The sequence below is a fragment of the Pogoniulus pusillus genome, chromosome 4 (assembly GCF_015220805.1).
Source record: "Pogoniulus pusillus isolate bPogPus1 chromosome 4, bPogPus1.pri, whole genome shotgun sequence".
Classification (NCBI taxonomy): domain Eukaryota; kingdom Metazoa; phylum Chordata; class Aves; order Piciformes; family Lybiidae; genus Pogoniulus; species Pogoniulus pusillus.
This window is the reverse complement of record NC_087267.1, coordinates 4,659,999-4,673,302: the sequence shown is the minus strand read 5'-3', so window position 1 is coordinate 4,673,302 and position 13,304 is coordinate 4,659,999. Positions and strand designations below refer to the sequence as shown.

At 39.0% G+C, this 13,304-nt stretch overlaps 1 long non-coding RNA gene across 1 annotated transcript; it reads right to left on the bottom strand.

Moving 5' to 3' along the window:
- Positions 1-9,014: 9,014 nt before the first annotated feature.
- Positions 9,015-12,613, bottom strand: LOC135175065 (uncharacterized). The gene is made up of 2 exons (XR_010302197.1): positions 12,528-12,613; positions 9,015-10,075 (listed from the first exon to the last, which is right to left on the bottom strand). It is a non-coding gene; the product is annotated as an uncharacterized LOC135175065 (long non-coding RNA).
- Between the last annotated feature and the right edge of the window lie 691 nt (positions 12,614-13,304).

Genomic DNA, 13,304 nt, shown 5'->3' with positions numbered 1-13,304 from the left:
CATGTTGACTGTCCTTCTGCCGATGTTACAGAGTGAGTAGAATTTATGACTCATCTCCATTTTAAAGATAGTCGATATGCACACACACACACGAAGATCAAAAGGCTTGTCATCACTTAACCTTTTCAAATCCAGTTCACTTGCTATTTGATGCCACACATAAAAGCTTTATCTGATAGTAAGTGCTGACTGCTGACCATGACTCATTTCTGAAATCTCCTCACAGTAGGTAGCTTAAATAAGAAACTGCTTGGTCTTTTATTGGTGCTCTTAATGCATAACAGTATTGCTTATTAAGTGATGTGAAGTATCAATATATTCTACTCATATATCAGACTCTGTGTCAGTGAGAGAACTGTAACCCAGCACAAGCAACCAGATTTCAGAGGTACATGTCACTGTTAGTGTTTACTTAGGTTGATGGCAGCTACCTGTGCAGACTGTTTCCAAAATCAGGAGCTGTGATGCATTCCTAAATCTCCATTTTCAGTGGAACATCTTCAAGTGCTAGTGGCATTGACTTTTAAATTTGTATATACCTGAATGTTCAAGGCAATGCCTTTGCCTGCTTGATTGAAGACTATGATCCCAGGCAACCAGCAACAGAACAAGGGGACACAGTCTCAAGTTGTGCTGGGGAAAGTATAGACTGGATGTTAGGAGGAAGTTCTTGCCAGAGAGAGTGATTTGCCATTGGAATGGGCTGCCCAGGGAGGTGGTGGAGTCACCATCCCTTGAGGTCTTCAAGAAAAGACTGGCTGAGGCACTTAGTGCCATGGTCTAGTTGACTGGATAGTGCTGGGTGCTAGGTTGGACTGGATGAACTTGGAGGTCTCTTCCAACCTGGTTGATTCTACGATTCTATGATCACATCTGTGTATATATATATATATATATATTTATATATACACACATTTATATAAGTATCTAAGTTGGACCTTGGTTTTCTGTTTGATCAGCTAAATAAATGAAGGATAAATCTCTCACTGTAACATATGAGCACTTTATAAATTGTTACCTTTTTCATAAATGGTGGCAAATCTAATCTACTTTAATGTAACCTCTTCACTTCAAGAACATACATGGAAGTATCATAATATATTCACTTCATTGAGAGCTTTAGTGTCTCTATCTAGCTTTGCTGATAGTAAAGCTCTAGAAAACAGCATTTAATAAGATCAAAAGGGTTTTTTTCGTTTTAATTCTCCAAATGCACATCAATGCCTCCCACTCTCTCCATAGTGCTCTCAAGTTGCTGTATAAATATGTGCTCTGTTGGCCCACAGTAAGGAAGAAGGAATTTTCAGCAAAATAACAGTTCAGCAGCAATGTGACCACTGCAAAATAGAGTACTGTGGGTACAAGAAAAAGGAGGTTTTACTGTGAAGGCATCATGAAACTCAATTTAGCCAAAATTAACAGAAGAATCACCATCCTGGTTACAATCAGGTGTCCAGTGGCACTTTTGACTGATGGACCATGAGCATGAAAATTGTCCACAACCAAGACAGCCCAGAAATGCCTTCCGAAATGCCACTCAAAAGCAGAATTGCATCATACTTCTGCTCCTAACAGTTGGAGACCATCAGCTCTGTCATGTAACAAAGAACTTGCTGCACTTCTAGTCTACTGAGATTCTGTGAGAGTCTCATTTTTAACCAAGCTACTATCCCTGTGAGACTGGACTTTCATTCAAGTGCAGTTCTGAGAAAAACAATATTTGATAGTTCTGCTTGGAAAAGAAGTGTTAGTTCCATGCTGGTTGATCTTTAGCTGTGGTCCCCACACAAGTTTAGATGTACTCTCTTCCTTAAACCCATATGATTTCTGAAGAAGATAAATGCTATTCTTTTCCAAAAGAACACCAAACAGAAGTATGCATTGCCCTGGTCAGGCAGTTTGAACTGCCTGGTGCTTGAAGTGCTATAGGTCATTCCACACTCTACATTCATGTTCAAAGAGCACAGAACATCTGGTGTCAAATAAGCAACAGAAAATTTCACTATGATGTACTACATTTGTCCCTGTACACAGCACTTGTTAAACCACAATTTGAATACTGTGTTCAGTTTTGGGCTCCTCATTACGAGAAAGAGTGTGTCCAGAAAAAAGACAATGACACTGGTGAAGGGTCTGGAAAACAAGTCTTATGGGAGCAGTTGAGCAAAGTGGGATTGTTTAGTCTGGAGAAGCAGAGTTGTATTGCTTAATACTACCTGAAAGGAGGTTGTAGTGAGATAGGTATTGGTGTCTTCTCCCTTGTATCAAGTGACAGAATGAGAGGAAATGGCCTCAAATTGCATTGTGGGAGGTTTAGATTGGATATTAAGAAAAAATTATTTACAGAAAGAATAGTCAGGCATTGGAATAGGCTTCCCAGGGAGATGGTGCAGTCACCATCCCTGAAGGTGTTACAAAATGTGTAGGCATGGCACTTCAAGACATGGTTTAATGGCCATGGTGGTGTCACATTGATAGTTGGACTCGATGATCTTAAAGGTCTTTTGCAACCAAAAGCACTCCATGATTCTATGATTCCACACCAGACATGAACAGATTGTTTCCTATATAAAGATAAAGGACAAAGAATTAAGATTTCATTTGGAAACACTATCTTCACTCCTTCAGCTCTCCAAGCATCACCATGCTATATCAATCCCTGTTATCTAAGATACTATTATTTAACATACTATTGAAAAACTAACATAACAGATTGTTTCAGGCCTCAGCTGAAGTCTAATCACACAATTGGCTTGGAGCTATCTCTCTTTTTTTTTTGTTTGGTAAGTCAGATCTTGGCTTTCTGCATTCTTAAGGCAGCATTATGGAAGTTTTTGTTATGACCAGCAATTTCAAAGTTTGCATTTAAGTGAAGACAACTTATGATGTATGTACTCAAATTGAGACACACAATAGCATTTAGCTATTCAACACCTGCAAAGCAGACATTGACATCTGACTAGAGAATGATGATCAGTTCTCCACAAGCTATAATGGGAGCACTGTCATCTTGGAGGCCCTTACATATCATAGATTCATAGAGTAGCTTGGGTTGGAGGGGACCTTAAAGATCATCTAGTTCCAACCCCTCTGCCACTGGCAGAGACATCATCTGCTGGCAACCTATTCTAGTGTCTCACCACCCCTATTGTAAAAATCTCTGATCATGTGGAAAAAAGCAAATTAGAATGACTTCCTGGCTCCAGACAGAAACACTGGGTCAGAGATAACAAATGCCCTGTTTTTTGTGCCTGTTTTCCTGCCATGGAATGAAGCACATCATGTAAGGGCTTCCCAAGAACTGAAGCCTTCCTCCTATCTGAAGAATCCTGAGTCCATTCCCAGATGGTAATTTGCAAAGAAGAATAGAATCTTTAATCATGAGTCTTCACTGAATAGCAAAATGCATCCTTCAGCACAATGTAAAGCCTAGCATAGATTAATTCCTGTAAAGTTGGAAGGCATTATTATAGATGATTAAGGTAAAATCTCCAAAGTGTCTAATTTACCTTAAGCTGTTGAAGTCCCATATTCAAAATTTACACAGGCTCTTAGAAACATAAATCCCCTTGAAGCCATAGCTTTGCAATTACTACTGCATAATAAGTTACTTACATCCTCTGCTTACCCTGCTAAGCTCTGCAAATGAGGCTTAGGTGACTCTTCCTTTGTAAGTTACATGCAGTCAAACATTTCTTACTCTCCATGTAGCTTTGCATTTATCCTGTTCTGAAGGCCTACCTGACACATGGCAGATGACTGAGGTGTAGTTATTACATGAAATCAATAGGATCTCACAGTTTATGAGTTTAGCTCATGAAAGGTTTTTGACTCATGTTGTAGGCTGATGATTCCACAGCGGCTTGTTGAATAGGTACTAAATACACACAGAAGCTTGCTTCTTTATCCTTTGAAACAGCTGTGGATTCTCAATACTTGGAAGTATTGTTCTGAATATTCTTACATACAGGCATTTTAATTATTTTCCAAAGAGAATGTTTTACTTGCAGTATGTTGGTACTTTCTGTTCCTTATCTTTTTCTACCTACGTCAGGTTAGGCAAGCACCTTTTTGGTCTGTGTGTGTGCATGATGCATGTGTATATAGTCTTGCATTAGTCAAAATCATAGAATCATAGAATCAAGCAGGTTGGAAGAGGCCTCCAATATCGTCCAGTCCAACCTAGCACCCAGCCCTAGCCAATCAACTAGACCATGGCACTAAGTGCTTCATCCAGGCTTTTGTTGAACACCTTCAGGGATGGCAACTCCATTACCTCCCTGGGCAGCCCATTCCAGTGCCAATCACTCTCTATGTGAAGAACTTCCTCCTAACATCCAGCATTTCCCTCCCTGGTATTCTGCAAGCAACAGGAGGGAAAGATACAGGAGTAACATTTGGTTTAGGAATTCCTTCTGTGCTCACACAGTAGTTCCCACTCCAGTAGATTCTCTAACATTTCTTATCAATGTGTGATGCTAATACACCATGCACCTTCTACAAGAAAGCTGAGGAGGGACTTCTTAGACTGTCAGGTAGTGATAAGACTGGGAGGAGTGGAGCAAAGCTAGAAATAGGTGGATTCAGACTGGATGTTAGTAAGAAGTTCCTTACAAATTGTGAACATTGAGAGAAGACACAATAACAGGTTAATCATCCACAAAACTGTGAGTAGGTGGCTAAATAATTCATTTGAAATATAATTCACTTCTCACCCACTCACAAAGGTGTTACTGAAAGCATGAATTTTTGTTCATATTTGAGAACAAAACAAGGCTTACTTTTTGGTTTTTATAAATGCTAAAGGCAGTGTGAGAAATCATCTCAAATACACTCAGAGTTCTCAAGCATTTATGAAACATCTGGTGCTATGGGCTGAGCCTAGTAAACACTTGTGTTAATGCAAACTAATAACATAGTATTGCTAACAGTACAGTGCAACAGTATATTCCTAATTCTTAGGGCATTTACAAGTGTGTATCCTAAGCCATACCCTGGTTTTCATCTGGAGAAGGCAGAAAGGAGACAGCCACCTGTTTGTAGCAGTAAATGTCATCCATTATAGTATTTTAGCTTCTCTGCTGCAATATGATGTGTTTATTTGCTCTAAATGTATTGCTCTGCACCTAAGAATGGATGCTGTGTTCCGAAAGACGTGTTCTGAAGAACAGGTGGTTTGATTGCAGGATCACATTAGTTAGGTCAGAATGTGCTGGATGTAAGCTTTTTTAATGAATATGATGAGTTTTCCTGTGGTGCAAGCTACAGCTGGATATCCTGCTTTAATGACAAGTACACAACATTCTCTGTTTACAGAATTTAATTGGACACTGAATAGCAAAATCTTATGAATCATTTATATTCCCATGTATTGAACTTCTCAGTCAAGTGGGCTCAAAAGGGAGCATCTTCTGTTGTTTTTACTCATCAGTTAAATATATCTAACAGACCTTATAAAGCATGAGTACCACCCTGTTTTCTTCCACCCTCTTTTATGCTTTTTAGGTAATTTTAGTTTAAAATGAGACAAAATATTCTGAAATTATATGAATTATGCTTTCATGGAAGACCTGGCATATTCTGGGGAACTATATTTTCAGAAAACAAATTCTAAATCCAGTGGTTTGACACTTTAGAATTGCATTCATAAATTCAGGATAATGCTCCTGACACAGGGAAAGTGTGATTTAGGGAAGTGGTAACTCAACTACGTGGTGTGGCAATCCTGACATTATCCTTCAACAAGGCATAGGCTTCCTGGCAGTCACTGCACGCTGAAAACAGGCTCAAGGTGTTTCTTGTGGAAGGGTTGACATAGTACAATTTTCTACTACTTTTTCTAGTTGGTATCATGCTTACCTATTCCTAAGGTAGAGACTGTGCATAACAGGAACACTGTCTTGCAGGAAAACACCTTTTAGTTGACTCTTTCTCTACCCTGGCACTCACTTTCCCCCCCCCCCCCCCCCCCCCCCCATATTAATACAGAAGGAAACACAATGAACTGAATAAAATGCAGCCCAGCTCCTTCATTATATACTTCCATCTTCACCTCAGGTCCAGTTCAAACCTAGCTGGATTGGAAGGGGGTCTTTTCACTATATTTTAGATCAGGTTATGCATCCTGCCTGAGATAGGCCAAGAGACAAATAGGTAAGAGCTGGATTTGCCCTATGTTACGCTGTAGTGCTCTACTGGGTTAGATGAATAATATACTGATTAATTTTTTTTAGATATAAAAGCCCTTCCATTCATATTCCTTTCTAAAAACATATCCCTATTCTATCAGGAGAAATTCTGAAATATTCTTATTTTTCTCATGCTGTGAATTTACAGTACATGGGCTTTATGGGCAGTGTACGATGCAACTGGCAAGCATTAAATAGCTGGCCACCCGCTGTGGAATAATAGTGGATGGTAGCAAAAGCACAGTAAAAGTCCATCAAATAAAGGGCCAGAATTCCTTAGACAACAGTTAAAACCCCAGGGATAAAGCAGTCGAGCATCACTTCCTGCTTAAGATAGATGACATTAGTATCCAATGAAAACAGACCTAGCCTCACAGAGGAAAATGCAGAACAGATCCTGAGATGTAGATGTGAAGGCTCCCCGTTAGCTGCATTTGTTATCTGTCCACAAAACAATGCATAAATCTGCAGTGCAGCCTGTTTGGAAAATTAAAAGCACTACATAAAGTAGTTTATAATTTTATACAGTTTCTCATTGCATCTGGTGATCGCTAAAATAGATGATCTCACAGTCTGCTGTGTGCCTGCCAGATAGCTTGCATGCAGATAGATGCCTTTGTGCTACAGACCATAGAAACCTGCATAAAATTGGCCTTCTTTCCTTAATAGAACTGCATGAACAAAGATGAGTTTGTTGCTGACCAAGAACTGAAAGCTTTGTTTTGTAAGGCTCTCTGAATGTGCTGCACTTTGCCAAAGGAGAAGGTTCTCCATAAAAAGAGAAAGAAAGAGAGAGGGAGCAAGAGAGAGAAGGAAAGAAAGGAGAAAGAAAAAGAAAGAGAAAAAAGCGGAAACCAGACAAAGTGCATACATTTCTGGTGGTGGATAAAGTGGGCTGAAAGTTTTTATTCTGAATAGTGGTCACATTTCTTGAGCTGAATAAAAATTAAAGAAAAAGGAACTTTAATTAATGAAATGCCTTTTGATTTGTAGAGCAAAACTGCCAGAGCAGATGTACCAGTAAAGAGGATTAGATTGTCCCTTCTCTGACGCATTGAAAATTTCTTTTTCCCCTCGTAGTAACCCCCATTGAGTAGAGGCTGTCTTTAGTGTCTAAGATTCAGCACTGCTAAAGAAACTGTTGTATTTGGGTACAATGGGCAGCTCTCACAAGACTAGACAGAATATGTGAGGAGAGAGCTAATATTCCTTTAAATCCAGAGTTGATTCCACTTTGGTATTTAGAAAAGCCTAAATGAAAGAGAATTTCTAAGTCTGAGTTCTTTCAAATCTCATCAAATATGTATTAAAGTGAATCCTGAAACAGCCATGACTAATGTTCATCCCTCACGTAAGTTAAAGAGTGTTGAATCTATTTTCACTTTATTTATATTAAATCCATCAATTTCCCTTCTTCTGAGATCTTTGTCTCTTGGTGCAGCTCTCCTTTAAGCAGGGTGGAATGATGAAGTGCACATTTAACTGATTCATTTTATACACACATATTAGTCCTGATTAACAAATTCCTTAGGTATTTAATTTTGAATATTTAAATGATGCTTTCAAAATTCTACTTTGAAGAAAAACTGAGATCCAGTTCACTTCTACTTATTTAACTTCCTTTACACTATCTGCAAGATAAGGTATATATTTTAAGAGTCTTTTTTTTTCCCCTAAGTGCTAGCTTAAGTTGATTTGAGTTTCTTTGGTACTGAGAAGAATAAAAAAAGGGGGGAAAAAAGCAAACCCAGATTTCACTGGAAATATGTAACTGACTGAGCAGTGCACATGCTAAGGGGATGAGTATACAGCAGCTTGGTGTAACTAAAGAGAAATGTGGCTGCAAGAATCAAAACACTGGCATGCTTTTTCATATGTAAGTGACAGTGTCCTTCCCTGCTTGGTATTTTCTAGTTGTTCAGACGAATTTATTTGTTGTGGGTTTTTTTCCCCACACAGAAATATATTCCTGTTTTAGCCAGAAGAATGACTTCTATGTTGTAAAAATATTTAAAACTGTTAAAACTCTTCCAGAAAAAAATCAGAAGTTCTCATATAATTGAGCTACAATAAAAAAAGACAGGTGAGGACATTTTCACTGAAAAGCTGTAAGAGAAATTTGAGATAAGATAGTGAAAAAGAAACATTTCTGGCAATGTAATTCCAGAAGTCTCATAAATAACATATTCTGAAAGATAAATGGGAGACATCCTGTTGCAGAAGAAAACTAACCTGTTGTACCTATGCAAAATTCTGATGTTTTCTGATAGTGCTCACAAGGAATATTTCTGCCAGCAGTTTTTTTCCTATTCTCTGCAACAGAGCAGTAGATATCAAAATGCCAAATATTCACCATGCTCTTTTGGGGCAACATGTAAAGATACAAAGAACATAGGTTTTAACATTTTGGGCATTTCTGTAAACCAGTGAGAGAAGTCACATTCTTGTATTATCAGTCTCTTTGCTCTGAAACAGTCTCCTGAAGATTAAGAGTAACAGTGACCAACTCCTTGTTCTTTGGTTTAAGGGAAAGTAGCAGGAATAGATTTCTTTATCAGGGTCGCTAGATCAGTAGTTGTTGGAGGACAAAGCTCGAGTAAGGCTTGGGAGACAGCATCTATGATGACAGATGTGAGGATGGAGAACTGTAAACTAAAAAGGAGCTAGAACAGAAAGACACAAAGACACTGGCAGTTAGAGACAGAAGTACACAGCAGTGGTCCTCTTCATTTTACAGGTAGGGATAAGTGATGTCACCAGTGCTATGCTGTCGAGTTGGCCTCACTTAGGCTGCGCGGGAGCGGGAAAGACACAGGCTCATACCAATATGGTACATAGGTGGTCAACCCGTTTATTGAAGCCAGGGGTGTGTACTTCTGATAGGCTTACAAAGCAGAGTATGGGCTGTCCACACACACAGAGACAGACCTGACCAACTACCCCTCTTAAATCCCCTTTGCGCAGCTAGCCACAACATTTGCTTGTTCCCAGGGCTAACCAGCCTGCCCTCTTTGCACAGCTCAGAACTTTCTCAGCTTCTCTGCTAGCCTCCTAAGGCCACTTTTCTGCAGCTGTGCCACCTTATCAGAATGACCTAAGTCTTACTCTGCCTACTCCCCTTGTTTTCTCAGACTATTCAGTTCTGCTCAATCCTGTTCAAACCCCAGCACTCTCCTTTTGAAAGAACTACAAAAAATAATGGGTTGTTTGATGTGGTCGTTGGGCAAATTATTTTCTTGTATTGCTATCTTCCTGTTTTCTCTTAGATCCAGCACTGACAAAGGACAAGGACCCCCAATATTTATTTTCCTAAAAGGTCACTTTGGCCAGTCAGGATGGTGTATGCATAGTAAATGACAGAAATACTCCACCACCAGCAGCACGAAGGCTTTTAACAAACCACTAAATGAAGTCACCTCCATGTGTGGATGTGTCCATGGGGTTCCTCTGAGAGCCAGCTGTTGGGTGGTTTGGTGAGGTGAGGCTACCATGAGTTCTAAGGACCCTGGACACTATATGTCCAGCCACAGCCTTCAACCTCCAAACAGCTGGAAGAGATGGCAGTCTTTGTGGTGGCTTAGTCTCCTGAGGAATGAGCACAGTCTCACAGGCAGGTGCTTTAAGAGTTGCATACAACAGACCTGTGGGCCACTGATTACTATGTTTTGTCAGTGCCAGGGCATTGCTGAAAATTACTTGCAATATATCATTTCAGTCATGTTTACTTCCCCAGAGTGGTTCTGTCACCAGTTGTCAAACAAAAATCAAGTCCCCAATGCTTTGTTTTGTCAAAACAGCTTCTTCTGATGCAGAACTTGGCCATTTATTACTTTCCAACTGGATTTCCAACTCTGTGACTTAGGCTGTGATACCAAGAAGTTCAAGTCCTAATGAAATATATAAAATTTATTTCTCCTTGAAAATTAGATTATGCACTATATTTGACACGATACTCCTACACAGTAGTGTCAGAAGCTTTATATTGGCATCAAAAGTATGTACATCTTTTCATTACAGAAACTTATCCATGAACAGTACAGTACATGCACCTTTGCCAAAGAATCAGAGGTTTTATTTAGCCAGTTGTAAATCCTGTTGAAAACAAATCAAAAGCTGACAAAGGAAATTGGCAAGTCAGGTGGTCAACAACAGCTTTGTAATGGTGTTGTTTGTGCAATCTCTCTAACATGAAGGCAGTGGATGGGTTTCTGTGATAGACATAGTGATATGACTACTATACCATCAGATAGGTTATCTCAGGGAAAGGGCTTAGCAATATCACCTGCTTCCCATGTGTACCTAGAAGTCTGCAGTCCTTTCTTTTCACACTTACCTTACATACCACCAGTGGGTAAAAATGAGCAGGCAACACTGACAAACAGCTCTTGCTTTCCCAGCAGAGCTTGCACAGTTTTGTACATGCATCTGTTGACTATTACCTCCAACTTTGAAACTTAAAAAAAAAACCAAGCAAAACAAAAACCTAAAGTAAAATGAGCTTTACATTGTTACCTTGTAGCAAAAAATCCATGTTCTTACCATATTTTATGTAATCTCAACCAGATCCCTAAACTGCCTGTTCTAATACTAATTAGATCACTGCAGCACAGACATTTTCCAGAACTTTCACCACTCTGTAACAAAAATCCAAGATTGGCAGAGACAGGGAATTTAGTTCATATAGTGCACAGAATTGAAGAGCAAATGTGTAGACTCATTTAAAGAAGTTATTAACATTTTAATTAGTAACACAATTCTGGCTGTGAAGTGTGGGTGCTGTAATATTCCTGCAATAATGATGAGGAGCACAGAAGTCACAGAGGGAGAAAATTTTCTTTTCCCATAGATTTACTAAATGGCACTAACATTTTCTTCAGGTTTATCCCTCTTACGTTTTCAGCATGGATTTTCATGTACAGTTTTACTGGGGATGCTTAAATTTTTTTAATGCAATATTTATCATTCCTGAACACAAAGATGGGCTATGAAATTGTGGGTTTGTTTATTTTATTGTGAATATAATATTCATCAGAAAGGAAAATGGCTTTTCTATATTCAACTACTGAAACAGCTACAAAATGCATCTTCCTATGTACTGTTTTCTCGTATCTGTAGTGACAGAACTAAGCCTAGCATTTTGGGTTTGTGTGTAGAAACTGAATTAGCAACAGAATGTGATGTGGAAAAGTTTATCACAGTCACATTTCCATAATAGCATTACAATCACTTTACTTGCCCTTCTGCTGTAATTAAATTCATGCTTCAACCTGTTTTGTTAAATTACATTCATGTCTAGATATGCAAATATCTCTTTTCTTACCCCTTCCCTTCCCTTCCCTTCCCTTCCCTTCCCTTCCCTTCCCTTCCCTTCCCTTCCCTTCCCTTCCCTTCCCTTCCCTTCCCTTCCCTTCCCTTCCCTTCCCTTCCCTTCCCTTTCATTTTGGAGCAGAGTTAAGATGGAGCCAGTAAAATCAACATTGACTTATGAAACACTACACTCATTCTTTGTTCCTCATATTTTTTTTTTTACCTGTAACTTGCTTATTTTAACTCTATTCCAATATTTTAGCTTTACTACAGTGATTTTTTGTTTTAATTCTATCTACCACATTATTACCTATGCTTAAATATTCATATAAGGTGATGCATTACCAATTGATAGAGTAATGCAGCCCCTTTGTGCTCCATTGTGTGTTTCTCTAGTTATGCTGCTGACTTGTTGCAATTCTACTTACCTAGGTGCTATTAGATTTATTCCCCTTTAAATATCCTACAATATTTCACCTTATTTGATTTCTTCTATATTCAACCTCATCCTAGTCTTATTTCAAACATATCTCAGGCAAGTGGTATCCCACAAACTGCAAGGTATCCAAAGCAGGGCTACCAAACCAGCTCTGGAGAGCTAAAATTCTTGGTTGTTATGGTAAAAAAAATGTTTTAGATAAGAAGGAAAGAAGATACAGGCAGAAATTCCCAGGTGAAAGGACAGGCAGAAGTCACAGGCAATAAAATCATGGTGTTTTACTGCTTGGGAGAAGAATAAAGCAGATGGGAGAAAGCCCATCTGTGTCACTGTGTGATGGCAGTTCACACAGAGTAACAACCTAAAGCTCTTTTCCATTCACAAGTCCTCTCAAATACTGCAATATAAAGGATAACATTTGCGTACAGAAGGCATCCCAATCCCCTTTTTAATGCAAAGGCAATGACCCCAATTTAAGCATATGATTTATGCACTTCCACTTTGGGTGCCTGACACAGCAAGAGGGAGCAGAAAAGGAATATCTGAAAGCAGAAGGGTGCTTTTCCAGAGAGGAGCACATTGGCTTTGCTTACCTTCTGCAGGCTGCACCACCATACTCAAGGGAGTTGAGTATGTGTTATGCAGGATACCACAGCACTGGAAGGTTGGCCTCTCTCCAAAAAAGCCTGAAAAAAGAAATCAAACACTCAACTTCAATTTAAAATTTCCAATTTTCACAGTCAGGGTCTCTTGTTTCCAAGAATGAGCACTAACTGGCCATGGATGATGCAAGAAGGACACAACTGCTGGTTGTGGTTCAGGGTGTGAATTATTTTCCTGTCTCCTCAGAATGAGTGTATGAGTGCCAAGATGCTCTTTCCAAACTTTCCTTCAATGACATGCCTAGGAAGATCAGTGCCTGAGACGTTAGGTAGGTAGCTAGTGGAAAGATGCTATCTTGTTTCATCTGTCTTTCACAATAAAGTTTTGTTTGTATTTATCACAAGATCAAATTCTTCCTGCTTGTTTGTCATTGAATAAGCACCCTAATTTGAGAGCAAATCCATTAGAATCTATGGCTTTTCTTACATGATGAGATTCAGTTCAATGCAACTCCAAGTAACAGTCATGACTTTCAAGAAAATGTGATTGACTTTAAACCCCTCCAAGCCACACAAACCCCCCTTATCATTGCCTTTCTCTTATTGAATCTTCCTCTTTTCAAGGTTCAATTTTTCTTTAAAAATATGTCTTAAAAGACCTCTACCATTTTCAAAGTTTGTAGTTGTCATCAGAATATTTTATATCTCTGAATGAAAGGTCAGAACAGATTCTAAATTACAGTATCACAGTATCACCAAGGTTGGAAG